We start from the raw sequence: 25,003 nt of genomic DNA on the forward strand, positions 1-25,003 counted from the left end.
ACAGCAAAGTACATGTCATACGATGAAAAGCACTCACTATTCATCTAACTTAGTATCTCAAACATAGCACACTACTCTGTCCACTTCCCCCAACACACACACACACACACACACACACACACACAGAAACATGACATCCTCTCATATGAGAGGTGTGAGGGTGGAAGGGGATACTGTATCCAGAGCAAGAAGACCTGCATTCTAGTCTTGGATGTGCTACAGCCAACCATGTAGTCCTGAGCAAGTTACCTATTTTCTTCATCTATAAAAACTTAGACTTAAACTCCATGTACCTTAATTCTAAAACTCTTAATCAGCTTGCACCAAAGAAAATAATGTATTCTATCTGAAACAGACCTATCTGAAAGGTCTTTACAGATGTCAGGCAACACATCTGCTAACACCGATGGGTACCTCATATTTAAAAGAATCATTTCTAGTCCTCAGGCTCTCATGATTAGTCACCTTTGGTCTTTAACTGAGTCTGTGTAGTTTTTCACCTTTTCTTGGGGATCACCTAGAGACTTAAACCTGAAGCTTAAAGATTGAGTTTCTTCCATGTCCTAAGGCCAGAATGGGATACTCTGCCATATCTGATCAGAGAAACAGGGCAAGTTTCTTGAGTGTCTGAATGTAACATAAATTATTCCATCAGTTTCTACATTAGCCTTAGCCTAAAATTTGAGCAAACAATACAAAACTGAACCAAGAAAATCTTTCTATAATAATCTGTATAATGTAAAGAGTGCCATTCCATGAAATGTGCTTTTTATTCAGTCCATATACTTCACCATATTTAACTGCAATAAAAAAATCTTTACTGTCAAAAAACCTCTTCATAATGACCTTCACACACATACTCACTTGTATAAACCTTACATGGTTTTAAGACTAGCCAAGTACAAATATAATCTGAATTACCAGACTGCCTTCCTTTATAATTTGTAAATATGTTGGACAATAGCAGTTCAGGCATTCTGTAATAAATACATACTAACTTTATCAATTCTTCTGACATCAAGGTTTTAATCTTTGTTAAGTATTTCTTAAATTCTCCCTCCCAGTAATAGGATGAACTACCAACGGCACTTCCATCTATTAGTATTTACCAAGTGCCAACAAGGTAGTAACATTTTAAAGTATTAAGTTGCTCAGTGGTGCCCAACTCTGTGAACCCATGGGATGTAGCCTGCCAGACTCCTCTATTCATGGGATTTTTCCAGGCAAGAATATTGGAGTGGGTAGCCATTCCCTTCTCCAGAGGATCTTCTCGACCCAGGGATCGAACCCGGGTCTCCTGCATTGCAGGCAGACTCTTTACCCTCTGAGCCACCAAGGAAGCCCAATTACACTGAGTGGATGGTAACTAAATGTAGTGTTTGGACAGTATAGTGTTCAGCGGGGAACACAGACAAACGTCTAAGAGCAATAAAAAGGTTTCCACTACAGAACTGATTGTATCTGCTTGTGATAAAACTAGATATTAAAAATCAACCAATGTTGACTGCACATAGTCCTTTTGAGTGTGTCACTAAGTGCTAAGTGTGCAACTTAGTGCAATTCAAGTGCTAAGAATGCAACGTGTTTATTCAACTTGGGGACACTAATTAACCTAACTAGAGTTTTTTCAAGCAAAAAAGAGCAAAACTCTGTAGACTAAGAACTACCAAACACCTTTTGCAAAAATGGAAATAGAGAAGGATCTGTTTGCCGCATGCAATATGTGGCATAAAAGGGACTCAAACATTCCATTCAGTAAAACCTTTGTTGAGTCTGTATGTCAAAGCACTGGGCGGAGTACAGAGATGAGAAAAGATGGTTCAAGTCGCTCACAATCTTAGCAGAAGAAAGAGAAATATGGCACAGAAAGATCATTGGTAAATTTCATTAGGATCATGCTAAGGAGCAGATAGGAAAGACCCAAGGTTGTTGGGAGTGAGGGGTTGGGAGGGAAGAGTCACAGAGAGGGATCCTGAAGGTTAAAAACTCTGGGAGTTATGCAGCCAAAGATAGGAAGAAAAGGCTCCGTGCACGTGTGTAAGAAAGAGCAGAAGTGTGTGTGTTTGGGTGGCGCAGGGAGAAACCCAAGAGGACAGTCTAGGCAAAGAACAACATATGCAAACAAGACCCTGAGATCAGAGACACTATATCCGTGAGTACTGTGTATCTAGGAAAATTGCAAGGTAACAGTTTCGCATGAGATGCACACACTTTACAAGGTCCAGCTGACTCGGAAATCCTGCACAGAAAGTTACTTCCCACCCCCAGTAAGCTTTCACAAGGTGCAGTGAGCCTAATGAAAAGATTATCTGCGGGTGGAACCAGAGTTTAAAAAAAAAAAGTCCCATAAGGTTCTCCTACACACTTAAACTGGAGAAACACTGAAACGTTTTCTTGAGATGCAAAATTATCTAGCAGTTCCCAAACTTTGCTGCACACTGAATTCATGGCGGAGATCTTTAAGAAATACTGTCTGGCGTCGTCCCCGCCCCCCGCCCGCCAGCTCCACTCCCAGACACCCTGATTTAATTGGCCTGGCTCTGTTACCCGTGCATCAGAAATCTTTAAAAGATGTTCCAGGTCATTTTTACGTACAGCGAAGTTGGAGAGCCACTGACCTAATAGTTAAGAACTTGGATCTGGAGTCAAATTTACCAGCTCTGTGACCTTGGGCATAGACGTCACCTAACCATTAAGGGCCTCAGTTGCCTCATCAGGAAGATGGGGATAATAATCCTCCCTTACCGGGTTGTTGTGAAGTTGGATGGGGTGAACGTAATGGCCTGGCACAACGCCCGGCGTATAGTAAGCGCTAAACAAGGGCTAGATGTTCATCTTCATTATTAACTCTTCCTCCTCGAGAGTCACCGTGCAATGGGCAGCATCGTTCCCACAGGGCGGCAGCCACTCGACCAACCTTGCTGCTGGACCAGATTCTTCGCCGGAGTTGTCTAGCTCCGCTCCAGACCCGCCCCCTCCCCCAGGCTGCCAGGAAAGAGCTTCTCCCGGCCAGGGCAGCTCTCAAGGACCACCCAGGGTTTGAGCAGATCCGACAGAGGCCACCGACTCCAGGGCCAAGCTCCCCCGGACCCCGTGGGTCCCCCCCGCCCGCAAAATGAGATGCGCTTCCGAAGGCCGGGCCCTCAGAGCCTCCGGGACCGAGAAACAAGGCTTAGCCATCCTTGGACCAGCCTGAGGGGAGAAGAGGGGAGGGTCTGGCCGAGACCTGGAGGCCCGCCCGGTTACCTGAGGCGACGGGCGGGGCCCGCATCGCTGGGGTGGGCGCCGCCGCCGGCCGCACTCGGCCTTCCGCCTCACGCCACCCGCGCCATAGGACCGGCGCTTTCGCTGCCCTGGCCGGCTGTCCTCAGGCGGGCGTTCTGTCCACCAGTCAGCGACTCTCCCACGGCGCCCGGGGACGACGAAGGCCAGTCGGGCCGGCCGGCTGGGATCTGCTCAGGCAACTTCCGACTGCCAGGGGCGGCAGCGTCAAATAACTCCCCGAGCCGACTGGGCCACCGCGCGTGCGCAGCGCGCCTGATCAGAGACTTGTGCAGGTCCCAGACGGCGGCGTCAAATAATTCCCAAGACACGGAGCCGGAAGCTGCGCGTGCGCAGCTATCCCAGATCGCCGCGCGCGGGACATAGTCCCTCCTTCTTTTCCGGATCAAGAAGAGCAGGAGTGGAGTGACGGATACTCGTATCTCATCGCAATACAGGCGTGGAGGCGGTCCACCTGCGTCCGTACGAATCAGTCGGAACTCTGCCTGTTTTTGATGCGAACGAAGTAAGGTCTTCTCTGCAAGTTTCTAGCTCCTACTCAGGTTCCAGGAATTTCTCACGTCCCACCATTACAGCACCCTTCTTTTGAAATGTGGCCTTTACCCTCCGCCCCCTTATAGCATTATGAGCAATGCACAATTCCAGGCCAGATGTGAGTTACCAAGATGAATCAGACATCAACTTCAGAGCCTGTCATTAAGGATCTGAGTCTGATAAAGGCAATAAAACGTTATTAACTGTAGTAGTAATAGCAAGAGATACCAGTTTGAGCACCTACAATGCACCACACGTTTCATAAACAGTACCACTTCCAATCGTTTGGTTTCAGCTTCAATGAAGAAAATGATAAATGCCATTAGAGAGATACAGCTCAAGTGCCTTGGGGGTGTAGAAGAGGAAACTTGGGCTGAGAGAGAAGAGGAGGGAGAACCTGGCCTTGAGATTGTCCTTGATATTCAGAGAGGAAGGGATCAGGGTAATAGCGCTGCAGTCACTATCTGCAAAGAGCAGAAGGGAGCATAGAAGATGCTGACTCCTCCTCCTTACCTTCAGAAGAGACCATGGAGCAAAGAGTGACAAAGGAATTGGTATCCTCATGGAAAGAAAAGAGAAGAGTGTTTAAGATTTTGTACACACATGAAAGTAGCTAGAGGAGAGCTAAATCTAGGTCACTTTGTGGATCATAGCTATACATTTCAATTAAACACCGTGTGGCAAATATGATGAGAGGCTCTCAATATTTATTCCAACCACTTAAACTTGCTTTTCTAAACTACAGAGGCTGGAAAGCAAAGCACACACTTCCCAACTTCCTTTGCAGTTGGGAGTGGCAGTAAGACAAAGTTCTGGCCAATAAGATATAGGTAGAAGTCTCAAGGAAGAACTTCCTTTTCAGAATAAAAAGGAACTCTTGGGAGAAGTTTGTGAGCTTCACCCTTCCCCTAATTCATGCTTGAAACTGAGGCACAACACCTGGAGGTACTGCGGTCATCTTGGCACCGCGAGGAGGATTGTGCTAGGGAATGTGAAACAGAAGAACAAAAGAAGACTGGTTTAGGACATACTCAAGCAGCTGCACAAACCCTGGACTGCCTTCCTGTTTTATGGGGGAGTCAATGGGGGGCAGGGGGAGATTCTTCTTTAGATCACAATTTTTTTTAGTTATCTCTTACTTTCAATCAGACTCATTCCTAACATAAGAAATACGGAAGTCCTGTAATATAACAGACAGGTAAGGGGCTAATAATGGAGGTGACAAATTAGAAGAGCGACGGATGATAGAAACTGGGAAAATGACAGACACAGACGACTGGGAACCTGTCAGAGCTTTTAGGGAGATGATGAAAAATAATCTGTCTCCTACCTGGTGACTTTAATTCATTCCTGCAAATTCTGCCTTTAAGTGAAAAGCTGATAAATGAAAAACATTATATTTCCATTAATTTTGATGGGAAAAAATATGTTTAATTCCAACTCGAGACACCTAAATATTTTAAACAAAAAATATAGCAATGAAACAATGCAAACAAAAATCATAAGCAATAAATAATCTTAAGAATATGATTTCTACATAAAATGTAAGGTATAGGGACTAATATGACTTTTACATAAAATGTAAGGTATAAGGACTAATACACTGACCAAGAAGATACGATTTAGTATTAGGTGGGGGCAGGGGAGGTGGAGGAAAGATGCACATGAGTCATTCTTTAAAGATGATATTTCTGCACCTTTTCATTATCAGTTTCTAAAAAAAACTTTGAGGGTTTCTCTTAAACCAACATAAAAATAAAATTATAACACACACAAAGCACCTTGAGGGAAAATGAAGACTAAATATCAGAACACTTTGAAATGGGGAAAAGTATGCATACACAATAGACTGAAGAGACGTGAAATGCTATATAGGAAAAAATTTGGATTCTCCAAAATAGATTGGTTCTCCGTTGTAAATTCTAACTATAAAAGTAGAATAAAGTGGGGAATTATTGTCTGAAACTGAAATGGAACAGTAACATCAACTTTCCTGGCAGACTTTTTTCCTAAATTGATGACACCAATATACATTGTCTATCCCCCAGTACTTCTTACAATGTAACCAACATCTTCCCACTGAGAGATGGGATCCATACTCCCTCCCCTTGAGTCTGGTTGGCAGCTGTGACTGTTCTGGCCAATAGGGCAGAAGTAATGCTTTGTTCGAAGAAGGCAATGGCAACCCACTCCAGTGTTCTTGCCTGGAAAATCCCATGGACGGAGGAGCCTGCTAGGCTGCAGTCCATGGGGTCGCTAAGAGTTGGGCATGACTGAGCGACTTCACTATCACTTTCATGCATTGGAGAAGGAAATGGCAACCCACTCCAGTGTTCTTGCCTGGAGAATCCCAGGGACAGAGGAGCCTGATGGGCTGCCGTCTGTGGGGTCGCACAGAGTCGGACACGACTGAAGTGACTTAGCAGCAGCAGCAGCAGCAATGCTTTGTGACTTCTGGGGCTAGGTCATAAAGAGGATACAGCTTCCACCTGGCTTACCCTCTTTTGCAATGCTCACCCCCAGAACCCAGTCACCATATTGGGAGGAAGCTCAGACCACAGGAAGAGAGCATATGGAGATGTTTCAGCTGACAACTTGAGAATGTTTCAGCTGACAAGATCAATGGCCAGACGTGAATGAGGAAGCCTTCAGATGATTCCAGTCCCCAGGCTTCAAGCCAGCCCACCTAAAACCAAGCAGAACAAAGACGATAACCTCAGCCCAAACAGCAGATTCATGAGCAAAATAAATATTGTCATTGTCTTAAACCACTAAGTTTTAGGGTAAATTGTATGGAATCATAGTAACTGGGACAGTTTTCAAGAGCCATAATTGAGAAAAGTTGTTAACTGAACAGATGTATGAGAAGTATGTTGTCTGTAGCCAATTTTTTCTTTTTTCCTTTTTTTCTTTTTTTAGTTGAGTAGAACTTGCTTGGTGTAGATAATGGTTGAGAAGACCCACTTCTATTTCTCCTGAACCTAATATAATACTGACACAGCGTTGGTGGTCAGTGACCATTTATTGGATGGATAGATGAGTGGGTGGAAAATTCATTGGCTCAGCACTGAACCCACTTTCTTGCTGGACTGTTAAAGTCTTAATGAATAATATCCATTGGTAGTGGTAGTAACCGTTATTAGACCTGGGTAAGAAGTCCCCAGGCTTCCCTGGTGGCTCAGCGGTAAAGAATCTGCCTGCAATGCAAGAGCCATGGGAGACACGGGTTCAATCCCTGGGTTGGGAAGATTCCCTGGAGGAGGGCATGGCAACCCACTCCAGTATTTTTGCCTGGAGAATCCCCATGGACAGAGGAGTCTGGAGGTCTCTAGTTTATAGGGTCACAAAGAGTTGGACATGACTGAAGCGATTTAGCACAGCAAGAGGTACCCTGCCCCAGATCCTGTGCTTCAAGCAGTACTTCATTTTGGAATGGTATTCCTCAAAATTTTCTAAGTACCTTTCTTAGGCCAATAACACCATCTTGGTCAGGTGCCCCAATTAGACCAGTCCCCATGAGGGGCCTGTTAGCCAGAAATTTCTAACTTGAAATTTTCTAAGGCTCCCTCCAGTAGTTGGGACTGACCAGAGCCAAAAGTGTCATCCAAGCAGGACTAAGCAGTCCCAGACCACATCCATCCCCTGTGGGTCTCATTCTCCATTTCTTCTCTTTGAAGAACTCTTCGACCCTGTGTCTTACCCCCCACCATTCCCTCACATATGTGTGGGTTGACCAGATGCCCTGAGATACTCCAGGACTCATGTCATGAGCCTTATAGCCAGCTGTGGTTCCAAGTGGGCAGCCTGGCAAGGACCCCACTCTTGGTATCTGGTGCAGTAATTTTTTCATGAATTTGTGAAAGATTGGGCTGCCAAAATGGTTTTAACATGCTGATTTTGATGATTCTCACTCCCTTTGAAACCAGGCTGGGTTTCAGATTCTGAGCTACCAGCAGTCCCCGCAGATGCTTGAGCTGCAAGCCTGGGCCCAGGCATTGGCTTGCACAGCTCTGTTGAGACCACACTGCCTCTCTGACCTACTGCAGCCAGAGCAGTGAAGAGAAGGGCAGTAGATGGCCTTAACTCTGTGTGTTCTGCAGTCTCTTGCCCAGCTGGCCCCCGACATGGTCACCTCACTCCCTTTGGCAAAAGCAGCCTTGCCTGTCTCCTCTGCAGACTTCTGAGATGTTGCTCTGCAATGCCAATGCACTCTTCCCACTGATGTCTCCATGAAGCTTTGTATTTCCCAGTCTTGACTTGCCTCAAGTAGAACACAGCTAAACCTGTGAGAGCAGAGTTCGCAGAGGGTCTATTAGAAGTGGTCTGATGTTTATAAGGAGGCGGCACATTCTGAAAAAAGGTAGCACTTACTGGCAACACCTGTGACATCAGAGCAAACTTCATTACTCAGAAATTTTTATTTTAAAAAGAGGTTAAACCTGTATTCTTGTGTGACTTTTTTCACTACTGGGAAGTTGTCTGTCTTGGATTTGGAAAGGACAGCTTCTTTTAAATGATAAATTGCTTGCTCCCAACAAAGCAATGTCTTTAGCGGATCTAAATCAAGTATAACATAAACCCTGGTTTCCCTTAACACCTCTGACAGAAACCACAAGGCCAGCTTACTTCACAAAGCTACGATAGGGAACACATCTCATCCCTTTTCTCTGTAAAATTGAAAAGAATCTGTTCTGTACCTCCACTTTTCGGACGTGGTAGGCTATCCAATCTCAGTGTTTTACTGTGGTTCTGATTCTGTCGTGGTTCTCCAGGCTAAAGTCCTGGTGGAGTGCCCAAGACCAGAACACTGGGGAGAAACCCTCTGAACTCCTGTCCACACTCCTGTCCACAGTGCAGGTAAGTCTCCTGTGTGCTGAGTCACGTGTTCCCTTTACTGGAGAGAAGTTCTCAATGAAGTCATTTGCAGTTATAAACTTCTCCTTACGTACTGATTTAGCTGCATTCCACAAGTTTTGTATATAGTATTTTCATTATGGTTCAAGTCTAAGCGTTGTCTAAAGTTTTGTGTTTTTTTTTTTTTTAAGGTATTGTTCTTTAATTTTACTTATTTATTTGTTTTGGCTGTGCTGGGTTTTTGTGGCTGCATGGCCTTTTCTCTAGCTGCGGTGCTCGGGCTTCTCACTGTGGTGGTTTCTCTTGTTATGGAGCACAGGTTCTAGGATGCGTGGGCTCAGTAGTTGCGGTTCCTGGGCTCTAGAGCATAGGCTCAGTAGTTGTGTAGTGCATGGGCTCAGCCATTCCACGGCATGTGGAATCTTCCCAGACCAGGGATGGAATCCATGTCTCCTGCATTGGTAAGCCTTACAACTCCTTACCACTCAGCCACCAGGGAAGTCCTGAAGTTTTGCTTTTGTGTCTTTATGTTGTAGTCACATATTGTAATCTGTGTGCTTCTGATGCATTGGTATCTGAGACTTGCTTTGCAGCAGATAAGGTGGTCAATAGTTGTAAATATTCCAAATGTGCTTGAGAAAGAGATAAACTCTCATTGTTGAGCATAGATTTCTAAATATGTTTTCTAAAATATCTATCAAAATTAAGCCTATATTCCAAAGACTAGAGTATGGATAGGGAAATATAGTGGGGATGTCTGGCAGCAACCACTTTAACCAAGTTATCAAGGTGATAAAGCATGTTGATGTCATGTACTCTCTGATATGACATGATGAGAGTGGCATTTCACTTCTGTGATACTCTTTCCCAAAACCCATAACTCCAGTCTAATCATGAGGAAACATCAGAAAAATCCAAACTGAGAGACATTCTTACAAAATACTTTTACCAACACTCTTCAAAAAGTCAAGGCCATGAAAAATAAGGAAAGACTGAGAAACTCTTTCAGATTAGAGGTTAAGGAAAATAAAGAAAAAATAATGACTAAATATAATGTGGTATTCTGGATTGGATCCTAGTACTTTGGCCACCTGATGCGAAGAGGCGACTTAGTGGAAAAGACCCTCATCCTGGGAAAGATTGAGGGCAGGAGGAGAGGGGGACGACAGAGGATGAGATGGTTGGACGGCATCACTGATTCAATGAACATGAGTTTGAGCAAGCTCCAGGAGATGGTGAAAGGACAGGGACGCCTGGTGTGCTGCAGTCCATGGGCTTGCGAAGAGTTGGACATGACCGAGTGACTGAACAACAACAACAACAGAAAGTGGATATGAGTGGGAAAACTGGGGATAACCAAGTTGAGCTTGGAGTTCAGTTAATGGTATTTAATACCAATATTAAGTTCTTAATTTTGACAAATGTGCTTATTAGGAACACCTCAGTAAAGGATACGTGGAAACTCCCTGTACTAGGTTTTAAACTTCTCTGCAAATCTAAAACTACTCAAAAACATTGGGTTGACCAAAAAGTTCATTCAGGTTTTCCCATAATGGGAAATTATGGGAAAATTATGGGAAAAAATTTCCCATAATTTTTTATGAAAAAACCTGAATGAACTTTTTGGTCAACCCAATAAAATGTTCATTTTAAAAAGTCAAGCCTATTAATCATATCATTCAAATTTTCTAGTAAAAATAAAGTCAGGAAAAAATTAAAGGGGGGAGCTCTGCCTCTACTTCTCCAAACACTTTTAATTTAGAACCTTCAACTCCAAAGTCCCCATTGCGATGCATGTGTACATGGTCAGTCATGTCTGACTCTTTGCAACTCCATGGGCTATATCCTGCCAGGCTCTTCTATCCAGGGAATTTTCCAGGCAAGAATACTGGAGTGGGTTGCTATTTCCTTCTCCAGGACGTCTTCCTGTCAAAGTCCCCAAGACAAGGAAACAAACACAAAACTTGGCCATCTTCTTGATATAGTGCAGAAGACCCTTCAATAAATAATAACAAGGGTCAATAATTTAATGAGGCAGGGCAGCTGGTATACCAAGAGTTTTCATACATCACTCTGTTTAATCTTCACCACATCCCCCTAAGGGCTTCCCCCTGTGGTTCAGCAGTAAAGAATCGCCTGCAATTCAGGATACCCAAGAGACATGGGTTTGATCCTTAGGTCAGAAAGATCCCCTGGAGGAGGGCCTGGCAACCCATGCCAGTATTCTTGCCAAGAAAATCCCATGGACAGAGGAGCCTGGTGGGCTACCGTCCATGGGGTCGCAGGGAGTTGGACACAGCTGAAGCGACTGAGCAAGCATGCATGTCCTTCTAAAGGAGGTAACTGGGGCCCAGACAGGTTGAAACTTGTCACCCAAGTTTCTGGCTGAGTTGCACCAGGTCTGTGTGACTCTGAAGCCAGGGCTCTCCCATCCACTCTGGGCTGCTGCACTAAACCTCTGTGGTGCTCACCCTCCACACTGGCCATGTTAGAGCACCTCCCAGCATCCCTGACACTGCTTTTGCACGTAGACCACTCCTCTGCCCAGTTAATTCTACTTCCTCCAAGAGAACTTCTCTGACCCCTAAGAGATCAGGTATCCCTGTTTAGACTCACAGCACCTGTCATTTGCCCTCCATAGCATTTCTTACAGTTTGTTCTTTTTTTTCATTGTTTCCCAAGTTAGTGATCTTTTTTTTTTTAATTATTTATTTGGCTGTGCCAGGTCTTAGTTGTGGCATGCAGGATCTTTAGTTGTGGCAGTGTGGGGTCTAGTTCCCTGGACCAGGGGTTGAACCTGGGCCCCTATATTGGGAGCTTGGAGTCTTAGCCACTGGACAACCAGGAAAGTCCGTCTTAGTTTTTAATGGTTTCTTCATTTGTGGGTTACTTGTTTATCGTGGTGGGACTGTGAGCTGTCAGCTATCTATGTTCACTGGTGTGTGTTCCCAGTGCTTACTTAGCACAGAGGCTGGCAGTTAGTAGGTGCTCAATTAACAAGTGGTAACTGACTGAATGATGCATTCTGGGCACACTGAGATTAACTCTAGGAGGCGGGGCTTATGCTGGGCTAGCACTACAGAACCTGGCATCCTGCCTCAGGAAAGTTCAGGAACATGCCTCAGGGATTCGATCAGGCACACCTGATATATACCTGGCCCTACTCTGACTAGATAAGGAAGAGGGATACCAGAGGATGGCGAACCCAGGCTGGAGCAGCTTCTTTTAAGCCCCTACAAGATGCAGCAGTCTTCCAGTAAAGGAGGCATGTGCCGCTCATCATCTAGATCTGTGCTGCAGTCACCAGCCACATGTGCTATAAGCATAATCCAGAGGTGCTATAAGCGTAACATGCACACCAGATTTCCAAGACTGAGTTTGGGAAAAAATAGAAAACATCTCAATCATTTTTTAACCTTGATTATATTGTTGGAATGACAGTATTTTTTGATGTAGTGGATGAAATAAAATCTATCACTAAAATTATTTCATCTGCTTTTTATTTCTTTAATGCAGTGCCTAGGAAATTTTTATTTTATTTTATTTTTTGGAAAATTGTCAATTACATGTGTGGGTTTCTCTTGGCAGTGATGTTCTAGACCGAACACTCCATGAAGCCCCTCCTCAGCTTTGTTCAAGGTTTCTGTGCACATCTTAGAGCCAGACCCGCACACAGTGACTGTTGCATAAATACCTAGAAATAGAATTTAGAGCTGTATATGATCCCTGGGAGCGCAGACACTTTTTATATATATATATATAATTTTGTTTATTTTTGGGTGTACTGAGTCTTTGTTGCTTTGTGGGCTACTCTCTAGTTGTGGTATGTGGGCTTCTCATTGCAATAGCATCTCTTTTTGCAGAGCACAGGCTCCAGGGCACTCGTGCGCTTCAGCAGTTACAGCTCTTGGGCTCTAGAGCACAGGCTGAACAGTTGAGGCACTCAGGCTTAGTTGCTCCATGGCATGTAGAGCCTTCCTAGATTAGGGATGGAACCCGCGTCTCCTGCATTGGCAGATGGATTCTTTACCACGGAGCCACCAGGGAAGCCTTGAGGGCAGAAACTTTCTTATTGATCCTTGTATTCTGATTCTCAGCTTTCTTACAGGGACAAATGAAGCTTCATTCTCCTAGCTCTCCATTCTCCCAGCTTGATTCTACTATGTATAACTCCCACCAGTGGCTTCACAAGGGCCTCTGGTCAGTTTAATTCAGTTCAGTTGCTCAGTTGTGTCCGACTCTTTGCGACCCCACGCCTGCAGCATGCCAGGCCTCCCTGTCCATCACCAACTCCCGGAGTTTACTCAAACTCATGTCCATTGAGTCAGTGATGCTATCCAACCATCTCATCCTCTGTCGTCCCCTTCTCCTCCCGCCTTCAATCTTTCCCAGCATCAGGGTCTTTCCAAATTGAGTCAGTTCTTTGTATCAGGTGATCAAAGTATTGGAGTTTCAGCTTCAGCATCAGTCCTTCCAGTGAATATTCAGGACTGATTTCCTTTAGGATGGACTGGTTGGATCTCCTTGCAGTCCAAGGGACTCTCAAGAGTCTTCTCCAACACCACAGTTCAAAAGCATCTGTTCTGCGTCGCTAAGCTTTCTTTATAGTCCAACTCTCACATCCATACATGACTACTGGAAAAACCATAGCTTTGACTAGACAGACCTTTGTTGGCAAAGTCATGTCTCTGCTTCTTGCTGATAGGATCATGGCTCTTCTTTATTTTTTTAAAAATAACCTTTACTTTAGTTGTATTTTTAAAAACTGTTTATTTATTTGGCTGCACCGGGTCTTAGTTGCAGCATGCAGGATTTTAATTGCATCATGTGGGATCTGCATGGTGGTGCAGGGACTCTAGTCATCCAGAATGTACAGCCTCAGTGGTTGCAGCACTCAGAGCTTAGTTGCTCCGAGGTATGTGGGATCTTAGTCCCTGGACCAGGGATAGAGCCTGCTTCTCCTGTATTGTAAGGTGGGTTCTTAACCACTGGATCACCAGGGAAGGCCCTCATGGCTCTTCTTGACCCTAATCCTGGTTCTTGGGTCACTTCAATCATACCCTGCAAAGGTTTCCTCAAGCTTGGAAAACCCAGGACGAATCCTGCTTCAGACACAACCCTGATGAGATGCACACGGTATTTTGGCGTTGGCTGAAACATGCCCGTCGTCTCTGTATGTGTCAGGTTCACAAGTTCAGTCCTCAAGACTGGTGGTTTGAATGTGGAATATTTTAGGAAGACTGGATAATAGGCAATAATTTGAAACAGATGGAGGGAATAGTAAAATATCCTAATTTCCAGTTTTCCAGCACAAACAAGCATCTGACAACCTCGTATGCTTGTGCTATTTATGAAATCAGCCTGCAACATTTTTCACTATTTCATACACTAGGAGATGGAAACCAGCTGGGCTGCTCATTGGAAGGGAGACAGATCCCTTCATTTCTCTGAGCTTCGGTTTCCTCATTTATAAAATGGAGGATAATTAAGTCTACCTCACTGGGTGGTTGTGAAGATTAAGTGAAGTAATTATATACACAGGCTCACTTAGTACAGCACATGGAATTTAATAAAAGTTCATTCCATGGTAGGGATGATTAACACCAGCCCCACTGGGATGCCTGCAGATCTGCACAGAAGTAAGTATTCATGGTGTCATATAAACAGATGAGTCTATCATAATGACATTTTATATTTGTTATTCATTTTTAACTATCAGAAAGCTAGACATACTCATCAAAAACAGCTGATGTGTACAGAGCACTCAGTGTTAGGTAGGTACTGTGTTATGCCTTTAGCACGCATCATCTTATTTCATCGTTACTATTTGTGGTAGGTCCTTATAATGGTCAAACGACAGAGCCAGAAACTCAGATTCAAGGAGGCAAAATAATGTGCTCCAGGCCCCACGACAATTAAGGGACAACATCAGAGTTCAACAGGCTCTTGGGACTTCCCTGGCGATCCAGTGGTTACGACTGTGCTTCCACTGCAGGGATCACAGGTTTGATCCCTGGTCAGGGAACTAAGATCTCGAATGGTGCAGGGCACAGCCGAAAAAAAAAAAAGAATTCAACAGGCTCTTAATGGTTTCCTTAGGTTTCTTCCTCATGTGGGTGGAATTAGGTATCCTGGTGACATGGCAGTTGTAGTCACAGAAACAGAGGGGCCTCAGTGAACTATTCCTTGTACCCATGGTTCAGGCCACCACTGGCTTCATCCTTCATTAAATATACATTGAGCTCCTCACCTGTGTCAGCCACTATGCTTGTAACACACTATAGGCTGCTATCAGCAGAGACTCATTTAACGGCACAGTGATGGTGAATGTAAGGGCTCTTAGAAAGAAAAGGAAGATGGGAATTTTGGTCACATAACCAATCACACCTTGTTAAAATTCAGGGAAAGCTGAACCTCAGGCCTCCTATCGAGTCTGAGTGCTGCTCTGACTCCAGAGCCAGGCCCTTGTGGAACATGAACGTGGCTTGGAAATTGGAATCTCATCCTGTCCCTGTAAGAATTCCAGAAATGGCTCTCTTGCCTACAACAGGAGCTCAGCTCTCTGCACCTCTGGGCTCTATTTTATTCTTGGCTGCGCTGGGTCTTCATTGCTGCACACAGACTTTTTCTACTTCGCAGTGCAAGGGCTCTTCATGGCAGTGGTTTCTCTTGTTGCAGGGCATGGGCTCCAGGGCACGTGGGCTCAGTAGTTGGGACACGTGGGCTCAATAGTTGGGACACGTGGGCCTAGCTGCTCTACAGCATGTGGACTCTTCCCAGCTCAGGGATTGAGCCCAAGTCCTATGCACTGCAAGGTGGGTTCTTACAACACTAGACCACCAGGGAAGTCTTAGACTCTGCTGTTAAAGGGACTTAAATCCTCCATCTCTTCCTGGTTTTGTTCCTGCAAGCAATTACTCAGGTTCTTGACCACTCAGGTGGCGCAGTGGTGAAGAATCTACCCACCAATGCAGGAGACACAAGAGATGCAGGTTCGATCTCTGGGTTGGGAAGATCCCCTGGAGTAAGAAACGGCTGCCTACTCCAGTATTCTTGCCTAGAAAAATCCCACGGACAGAGGAGCCTGGTGGGCTACAGTCCACAGGGTTGCAAAAGAGTGAGCACGCACGCATGACACACTCAGCTCAAAAGGAAAACATGCCTGGCTTGGTTAGCACTGCTCTTGGTCCTCAACCTAGGGCAGACCTAAGAGGCTGGGTTGGGGTGAGCATCAGTTTGAAAGAGAACAAGTGAATGGTCAAAAACGTGTCCCTTTTTTTTTTGCTACACTGCATGGCACATGGGATCTTAGTTCTCTGACCAGGTCATAGGTTAGGCCTGTCCTTGAGTGATAGCACCGAGTCTGCTGAGCTGTGGATGGGGGGTGGGGCGAAGGGACCACAGAGCTGACAGTGGAGAACCTGCCCTCAAGATGCACACAGCCTGGTCTGACTGCTGCTACTAAGTTGCTTCAGTTGTGTCTGACTCTGTGCGACCCCATAAACAGCAGCCCACTAGGCTCCTCTGTCCCTGGGATTCATTCTCCAGGCACGAATACTGGAGTGGGTTGCCATTTCCTTCTCCAATGCATGAAAGTGAAAAGTGAAAGTGAAGTTGCTCAGTCATGCCCGACTCTTAGGGACCCCATGGACTGCAGCCTACCAGGCTCCTCCATCCATGGGATTTTCCAGGCAAGAGTACTGGAGTGGGTTGGCATTGCCTGCTCCGACTAGCTAACCCCAACTTGATTCGGCCGCCACCCCTCAGCACATGGCAGATGTTGCTAATTAGCCTTAGTCTTGCAGTTCCCCGGGCCTGAATCCCAGAGGAAAGATGCCTCCCAGCCCCAGTCCATGCTGTGACAGCTGGTGCACAGGTTGCTATGAACACCCAGAGGTGAAAGCCACTCACTCTGCTCAAACCACACCTCCTAGGGGAGGCCTTCCCCATCTCCAGATTCAGAAGGCCACACCCCCTACTTGCCCTCAGGCTTCCTGTCTTAGTTCTCTGCTCAATTTGTAAAGCGTCTGCCTGGAATGCAGGAGACCCGGGTTCAATCTCTGGGTTGGGAAGATTCCCTGGAGAAGGAAATGGCAACCCACTCCAGTACTCTTGCCTGGAGAATCCCATGGAGGGAGGAGCCTGGTAGGCTACAGTCCGTGGGGTCGCAGAGTCGGGCACGATTGAGCGACTTCACGACGACACGACAGTCCTTTTTCTAGCACACTACACATTTCAATACTTTATGGTCTATCTCTGTTCTCTAAAATGGAAGCACCATAAAGTCAGGGGTTTTTTGCTCTTCTGCCTTCTTCCATTTACTGATTCCTAGAATTAGGCCTGCCCCAAATTGACCCTTTATGTGAATGGAAGCCATTTCCTTCTCCAGGGGATCTTCCTGACCCAGGGGTTGAAACTGAGAAGCCCACTGTGCACAAAACTGACACTTGATGTGAATGAAAGGAAGGGCAGGGAATCCAGGCTGGGTGGTGGTTTAGCCAGTGAAGGCTTCCTGCAGGAAGTGACACAAGCTGAGTCAGGCAAGCATCTGAAATGAAAGGGGGTTTCCAGGCGTGTACACAGGCTGGGAAAGTGGCGGCGTGGTCAGCAACATTATGTGGTAGCATGGCTGGGCCTGTGGTGCTTCTGGACTGTGATGTGTGAGATGAGGGTGGACACAGACCATGGGCCATGAGGGGGCCCCAGGTGTCTTCCCTGGACAGTGGGAGACCTCTCCTGGGGCTGAGGGTCAGGTGGGCAAGGGTGGCAGAAGGCAGGGGAGGGCAGACCTAAAAGGCTGGGTTGGGGTGAGCATCATTTATAATTTGAAAGTGAACAAGGTGAATGGTCAAAAACATGTCCGTTTTTTTTTTTTTGTTTTGGCTACACTGCATGACACATGGGATCCTAGCTCCCTGACCAGGGATCGAACCTGTGCAAGCATGGTCTTAACCACTGGACCGCCAGGAAGTCGCAATTTGGATTTTTGACTAACTCTGGATTTTTGACTAGCCGTGAACTCTTATATAAGCCCAACACCTGGCCTTTGCCCACCACGCCCCCAGAGTCCTCCCGAGGCAGCCATTCCTACTGTACCCCTCTTCTACCCCTGCTCAAAACCGTCTCCCTAAATTCACCACATGTACTTCCACCCCAGGGCTCTCCTGCCCTCCGGGAGGACTTCAGTGCCTGACTCTCTCTATGTCCAGCCCACCCTCATAGTCTCTTCCAAAGCCCTGGTGCAAACGTTCCTCTGCCAACAATTCTAACAGCTCCCTTCTCTCCGAAACCTGAGCCCCCAGAGCACTTGGGACGGGTTAAACCCATGGCAATTTGCAATTCTACATCCCATCCTCAGGTCAGGCCTCAGGAGTGTGTGAAGCAGAAAGCCTCAGTGAGTGAAAACTGGAAGACCTGCCCCTGTGACCCACGGTCTCTCCACCCAGCTGTGCACACAGAGGCAGGGATTAAAGGAAACAAAAGAAACAAGCGGCAGGGCTGTTTCAAGATTTATTGAAGTGGGTGAGAGGACAAGATGCCCAGCAGAGACGCCTCCAACAGGAACTCCTGGCTCTAAAAGTTACACCAGGAGCAGAGAGGGGGACATGGAGGCCACTGGAGGACCTGGTCCAGATGGAAGGAAACCAGTCTTCTGGGTCTGCTGTGCCCTGTGGCACCTGCTAGGGGGCAGGGGCAGAGCCAGCTGAAGGTCTCCAGCTGTGAATCCCAAGGTCCCAAGGTCTCAGGCCTTAGCCAGGCCCCTGACCTGGTCACATGGGGCCAAGCCCTTCCATACTGTGCTGAGGCAACAGGAGAAGAAGGTCTGGCGGTGGTCATGCAGCAACACCCCTCTTCAGTCTGCTACGCCAGTGGCTGTGATCAGACCCAGAACAACCTAAAGGAGGAAATCAGATGAGGCTGGCAGCTTGCAACGTCTGTCTCAGAAACAGAGGCCGACTTAGCCCCTTGGCAGTAACTCACCATGAGGAGGCTCCTCCAGGGAAGCTGGAACCCGGGTCACCATCCTGAGAGGCCAGCGTTCCCATCCCCGAGGTGTCCTCCAAGGCAGCACCCCCAGCATGATGGGGAGGTCAACAGGGCAGGAGGTCACGACAAGGGTTTGCTCTCCGATGTTACCTTGCCTTTCTTCAAGCCAACATCTGTGAGAATGCCCCCAAATAGTCAGGGATGCGCTGCAGCTTTTTTCACACCAAACTCAGCTCAAAAAGGAAATCCCAAAGCTCCCAGAGAAGAATCAAAAGGAACACTGTCTTTTAAAAAATGCACCTTCTGAGGGCAACCGAGCAAATGTAGGAACTGGCAGAGAGATGGCTGGAGAGCCTGCTCTCAGGAGCTCCTCCGACTCGGTCCACCCACACTGTATGTCAGAGGGGGACCACCAAGGCCCAGCAGCCCTCCCCCCACACCTTCATTACCTGCCTGCACACCTGACTCCCAGGTGCGCACACTCACCCTGGCCTCAGATCATCCTCATGTTCCTCCCCTCCCCCCGAAGTCCCTCCTGGGGTCTATCACGTCTCAGTCCTTCCAAGGCCGGTCCACCACCTCCTCCAAACAGCTGCTCCCCTTGACAATCTTACAGCAGTCCCCGAACACCCCCCGACATCACTCATGTTCATTATGCGTAATGCAGCCTGGCTCCTTACACCCCCTAACATCTTGAAGCCTGACACGGACATGGCCTGGCTCTGGTAACAGGGGGCCATGCTGAGACATCAGTGCCCATCACAAAGGAGCCCCCAGCGCCTGAGGGGGAAGCTCGGGCTGGAAAGGAGCAGAGGTGTGGGAAAGCGCCAGCATTTGAAAGGGACAGGTGCGGACCCTCCAAACTCGGGAAATTGCTTTCCACAACTTCTCTCCCTGCATTGTCAACGACCAGAGCACGGACAGCCCATGGTCTCTTTTGAATGCAGGTGCATACGGGGCAGAGAGCACTCTGGGAAGAGAAGGCCAACACAGGGCAGAAGCACTGGGAAAATACTACAACTGGAGGTTACAGGACTCACGTGGTCTTAGGCACCACAGAGTCACCTCCAACGTAGCTGTGGTTTTTCAAATGATGGAAACAAGGTTCTGAATAGGATGCTGACTGAGACGGCGGTCAAAGGAGACTCAAGCCCAGGGGCGGAATCTCTAGCGCCCAGGTTCACGTGCTTCTGCCCACACTCCGGGGAGGAGGGCAGATACCCCATAACTCTCAGTGCCCTAATGGGACTCGAGAGGTGCCATCCTGCAGCAGCCGCTGAAGACAGTGATGCGCCAGATGTGACCCAGGCTGCCTGGGGCTGGGGTGGTGAGTGGACCTGGGGACTCGTGGATGCTGCCTTCATTCCACCTCTCAGCTCCCCTACATCTTCACCCAAAGCCCCTGGGGACACACATACGACCACTGTGTGGGAGGACCCAACACTCTATAGAGAATGGACCAGAGATCTTACCTCAAGGACAGCACGGTCTAGAATGCTCCTGACATGACAGCTTCCATGACGCCTCTGCATGCAGTGGACTTGTCTGGAACAGACCAGAAGCAAAGGGTGAGCACTCGACTTGCCCCTGCTCACAGGAGGGCAAAGGCACCAGGAAAGGGCTTAGCACTAGAGTTACCAGACAGTAAACATCCCCCAAGTGTCGGCTGTTGTTATTTCCTGAAAAGACATGCTATTTCTTCACACAAAAAACAATAGTTAACTCTGAAGAAGGAGACAGTGGATGCTCTGTGGCAGGGTGCCAATGCCGATGGATGTGTAATTGATCAGGGACAGGCAGAAAAGGATGTCATCGCCAGATTTATGGGAATGTGCCATGGCCGACTGACAGCAACTGAAGCAACACATCAAAGGAGCCTGTTTCCCAACAGTAGGAGCCAGAAGGACACACCCCAGCAATGACACTAACACACCCCAACAGACCTGAGGCCCTGGAGGCCCAAGGGGTGGGCAGAAGAGACACAGAAGTGTAGAAATCTCCCAGAACTAGGGAGCGAGGGTGCGAGACAGCCCTACTGCGTTTCCTCTGTCTGCACTACCAATAAGCAAGCCACGGGCAGCCCAGCATCACTTCCAAGTGCAGCAGCAGCAAAGGACAGAGGGCTTACTGAAAAAGGAGGCCAGTGGCAGAGGCTCAGAGCAGTCAGCCGAGTTGAGCATGAGAACCCAGTATCTGCTTCTAGTCCTGCTAAAAAGCCTTCCACATGGCCCAGAAGGGACAGACAAAGGGAGGACACCTCTGAAAGAAAAGTGACGGAGGTCTTAGGTTGTAACAGCCAGGGATGACGTGAGCCGGAGACAAATAGCCTCACTGCAGTCCTGCTTTCTGGAGGATGAAACCAGAGACAGGAGAAGGTCCCAGAGTCAGGAGGAGACAGAGAAGTGACACACGAGTACAGGTGGACATGTCAGAATCCTTTCCCTGCTCTACACATTCTGCTGCCAAAGTGACAATCTGAGGAAGGGCTCCCCAAGGCTCTCAGGACCAAGCACACAAAGAGGAACTGGGTGGTTCCTCAAAGACCCTGAGAGGGTGAAGCTGAGTGCGAGGACCAAGTCACCCTTGTCTCTCTTCTATCTCTTCCCAGACCACACGGGGACCTCATGCACCTTGTGGGGGGCAAAGCTCCAGATCTCCAGGGAACAGGACTCACCTGGGCCAGCTGTCTCTTGACAGGATGGGGACACCACTCAGGGACCCCTGTGCACTGTGCTGCTTCCTCTGCAACGATCAAGAAGCCCTGGATGAGCAACCTAGATGCCACCCGGTCACCACGTGTCCTGGAACCCAGATGGATGCCACCCGGTCACCACGTGTCCTGGAACCCAGGCAGAGCACCTGGGTTCTCGGAGACACTGGCTGCTTCACAAATGTGGGCTGTGTTCCCAACCCACGAGCCACACCTTTTATTCCCAGGACAGAAGTTCATTACTCCACATAGGACAACAGCTCATCTGCATCTGACACAGAAACGGCTTTTCAGATCATCTTTTGTGCAAACTCAGATGACTCTGTACAGAGTCTGGAAGCTGGATCCTGAATAGAAAGAGAAGGTCCAGGACAGGTTTGCGAGTGTGTGGCACCTGACAGGCCATGCCTGGCCTGGGCAGGGGGTGGGGGTTAGGGGGTGGGGGTGTGTGTGAGGAGGTAGAGGCGCCCCAGGCCTCCTGCAGGGGTGGGGTCTGGTGTCTGGTTAAGCCCGTCCAACTGCATTACTTCTGTGAGTCCTGTTATGTAAGCCCTGTCCAAGGGCATTACTGTTCTAGCTCCTGCCACCATAACCACAGGTCACGGGGAAACTCTCCCTTAGTAGACTGGGCTCCGTCTCACGCCAAGGAACCTCCAGTGGGTAAATACTGGTCAACAGGAAGAACAACTCCAAGAAAAGAAAACACAGGAAGTACCTCCACCTCTCCCCGGGCTGGCTGGCCACAAGCAGTCTTTCTCTGATTCTCCATGACATGATGGGCCACGCCACCTCACTGGGATGTGTCTGTCCTGTCCTCTCCTGCTGGGCAATTGTTCCACAGCTGCTGAGCACCAGACACCTGCCAGGCACTGAGCAGATGACACTCAGATACTGACCTTGAGATCGGAGCAGAGAGAGGCAGAAAAGACAAGAAAACCCATGATTCCCATGAAGTATGATTAGTGTCCTCACCACTCTCTAGACCACAAGCTGGACTAAGGACCTGGAAACGGGGAAGAGGGGAGGTAGACCTGGCTTTCTAGAGGGAAGCTCCTGGTGAAAATTACCCAGTGGCTCCACAACCAGCCCCAGCTTCTAAGAAACAGCCCCTGCTTTATCTTCCCTTTTTTTTTTTAAAACACATTACTGACCAGAGACTTATTATTAATACATTTTTTTTACCCAAACATTTTTGACCACCAATGTATCAATATCACTTCCATAACAAATCACTGGCACCAGACATTAGTTTCCTGAAAACATCCCCTGGTCAACAATGAGTTAAAAGCTTCTCAGCAACTAGCACTGAGCCTGGCATAGGGAGCGCTTAGTAAGCTTCACACCAGGTGCCAGGAGGCAGATCTAAAAAGGCAGTAGGAGGGAGACAGTGTGTGACAGCTCCAGAGTTCAGAAGGGACAGGAGTGAACCCTCCAAACACAGGGAAAACGCTTTCAGCAATTCCTCTCCCTGCGCTATAAATGACTAAGGCACCGGCAGCCCACGATCACTTTCGAATGCAGGGGCAGAGAAGGGCAGACGGGGAATCAGGCAGAGGAGCCCGGGTTAGCAGCCGGCTCTCCACCCAGGCAGGGGAAAGCTGCCCAGCCAGGCCCAGGACCCCAGGCACTAGCCTCACTTCCTGAAAAGGTTCCACCGCCCCCCATCAAAAGAAGCCAGGGGAGACCAACTTCTGGTTAAAAAAAAAAAAAAAAGCCTCAATTACTCATCCACCCCACAAATACCAACTGAGCACCCACTACATGCCAAGTACTGTGAGTTCAAATAAAAAGAACACAGACCAGGCCTCTGCCCTTCCGGAGTGATTGCCATTTTCCCCCTTGAAGGAAAGGAAAGCTCAGGAGAATAAAGGAACTCACCCCAGGTTCCCCGGCTAATGACGGGCTGACTCAGGATCCGAACTCAGGCCTTTCTGGCCCCCAAACCCACCCCCATCCCCCTGCACAAGAGCTTTGCAAGGCAGGTCCCAGAACCCTCAAGCCCAGGAACCACCCCCTCTGCAGTAGGGCAGGAAGGCCACAGCTCCAGCACTGCCCCAGGGGACAGCTCAGTCCCTGGACCCGGGGTGGGGGTGGTGGGGGGGGCGCGGCAGGCAGTGCGGGTCAGGGCCCTGCAGGAGGGGAGGAGGCTGCGCAGGGCCTGGCCCGGCAAAGAGAGGGGAAGGCCTTCAGTGCGAAGCAGGGGCCCAGGAAGCCAGACTCTGCTCTTCTAGAGCCCTGGGGGCGTCCTCAGTTAAAGTGGAAGTTTGAACACTTTTACCTTAGAAGTTAACCGAGGAGAAATGGGCTAATGGTCACGAAGATATTTGCCCGGCAACCGACAAGCGGCTTCAGGGGATGAAACGTTGGAGTCGGAGGTGATGGGATGTGATCGGGGGGCCTCTGGCGCAGCGCGGGTGCGGTTCACACCGGCTCCGCACGAACCTCCCTCCGAGACCTTGGGCCCACGCATCCCCGGACCCGCTTCTCGCCGTCGGTGGGCCCAAGTCTCCCCACCGGGCGAGTCCCGGGACCCGACGCTCCAAAACGGCGCTGGCCGGTGGTGCGGTGACCCGAGGCCCCTTTGTCAAGAACACGAGTGCAGAGAGGTCCACATGCAGCGGAGGGAACCGCCTCAGAACCAAGAGTGGGCCTGGGCTTGGAGCTGACCTGCACTCCCCGACCCCACGGGCCTCAGTTTACCCTCCTGTCGGGGGCAGGGGGGACGGAGAACCTTAGAGGCCTGCGGGGGTTCCGGGGCAGCAAGGTCCTGCAGTGACTCACCCGGGGCGCCAGGAATGTCGGCTGCAGGTCAAACTGGACGACGTGAGAAGATGCTGGACGGTTCCCGGCGACTCGGAGACAGGACCCACCCTCCATCTGTCGAGCGCTGGCGGAACTGCAGTTGAGAGACGAGCTAGGGCCTAGAGCGGCGAATCCCCGGATGGACCCCGCGCTAGCAGTCTCTTCGCGCCCCCTAGTGGATCGGAGTTGAAACTGACCCGCCAAATATTCAAGCATTCTTTGATCTCCCCAACCATCCATCCGACTGTTAAATGGTTAGGACGTCTGTAGTTTTGAGCTGTCTATTCTTTCTCTCTGATTTTCTGTGGCATTCACTCTTCCTATTGAATTCAGTCTTGCTGGGAACGTCAATTATGGTGTCGTGCCTTCTGACAAAGTGTGTGTGGGGCTGAAGCTGGGGAAACTATACTTTCTTCCTTAATTTTGCATCTCGAGTGTGAGAGACTGTGGATCCTAAAGAGCTTGGAGGCTAGTTGTGGGGCTATGAGTAGAATCATACTTCAACCAATTTCCAAATTAAGATGGCTTCACGGTGGAGGTGTGCCTTACTGGGTTCTGAAGGACTCAAACAGAAGAGGGAAATGGGAAGATGTTCAGAAAAGGGAGGAAGAGAAAGACTAAAAAGCTGATGTTGGGGTAAGGATAGGGGAATGGATGCATGTGCTGGGACGTGAAGAAGTTAGAAACTGGATGAGGCATCTCATTGCATGATCTTTAAATATTGATGCAAGAGAAGAAACAGAAATTTTCAGTGTTGCAATGCGAGAGGGGCTCACTAGATTCCAAAGTGTAAGAAAAATTCCATGTATCTCAGTCAGCTCCTGGCTCCTGAGG

The 25,003-nt window shown here is 48.3% G+C and overlaps 1 protein-coding gene, 2 long non-coding RNA genes and 2 other non-coding genes across 28 annotated transcripts in view; 1 reads left to right on the forward strand and 4 right to left on the reverse strand.

Moving 5' to 3' along the window:
- Positions 1-3,684, reverse strand: part of RALGAPB (Ral GTPase activating protein non-catalytic subunit beta) — a 93,680-nt gene extending 89,996 nt beyond the window's left edge. For 4 of the 13 annotated variants that reach the window (XR_015139048.1, XM_086331879.1, XM_086331874.1 and 1 more), the window contains exon 1: positions 3,247-3,684. The gene's annotated coding sequence lies outside the window, so the exon portion shown is untranslated. The remainder of the gene's footprint in view (positions 1-3,246) is intronic. The other 9 variants (XM_086331880.1, XM_086331877.1, XM_086331873.1 and 6 more) reach the window with 6 other exon arrangements.
- LOC147360255 (uncharacterized) lies at positions 3,662-21,376 on the forward strand. 2 transcript variants are annotated; one of them, XR_015139063.1, is made up of 3 exons: positions 3,662-3,787; positions 8,589-8,673; positions 21,266-21,376. It is a non-coding gene; the product is annotated as an uncharacterized LOC147360255 (long non-coding RNA). The 2 variants fall into 2 exon arrangements; XR_015139062.1 differs by lacking the exon at positions 21,266-21,376 and adding an exon at positions 9,750-12,154.
- Positions 7,644-24,265, reverse strand: LOC147360256 (uncharacterized). Of its 11 annotated transcripts, none has more exons than XR_015139054.1 (7): positions 24,149-24,265; positions 22,083-22,263; positions 21,582-21,714; positions 21,332-21,399; positions 20,130-20,202; positions 18,652-18,830; positions 18,168-18,565 (listed from the first exon to the last, which is right to left on the reverse strand). It is a non-coding gene; the product is annotated as an uncharacterized LOC147360256 (long non-coding RNA). The 11 variants fall into 11 exon arrangements; XR_015139051.1 differs by having other exon boundaries at positions 21,332-21,458; XR_015139058.1 differs by lacking the exons at positions 18,168-18,565; positions 22,083-22,263 and adding an exon at positions 7,971-8,099.
- On the reverse strand, positions 19,473-19,606 carry LOC147360257 (small nucleolar RNA SNORA71). Its single transcript, XR_015140108.1, has one exon. It is a non-coding gene; the product is annotated as a small nucleolar RNA SNORA71 (small nucleolar RNA).
- On the reverse strand, positions 22,756-22,890 carry LOC147360258 (small nucleolar RNA SNORA71). Its single transcript, XR_015140109.1, has one exon. It is a non-coding gene; the product is annotated as a small nucleolar RNA SNORA71 (small nucleolar RNA).
- Positions 24,266-25,003: the final 738 nt, after the last annotated feature.

The sequence above is a fragment of the Bos grunniens genome, chromosome 13, assembly GCF_055505025.1.
Source record: "Bos grunniens cultivar Pamir isolate PY7600 chromosome 13, Bosgru_T2T1.0, whole genome shotgun sequence".
Taxonomy (NCBI): Eukaryota; Metazoa; Chordata; class Mammalia; order Artiodactyla; family Bovidae; genus Bos; species Bos grunniens.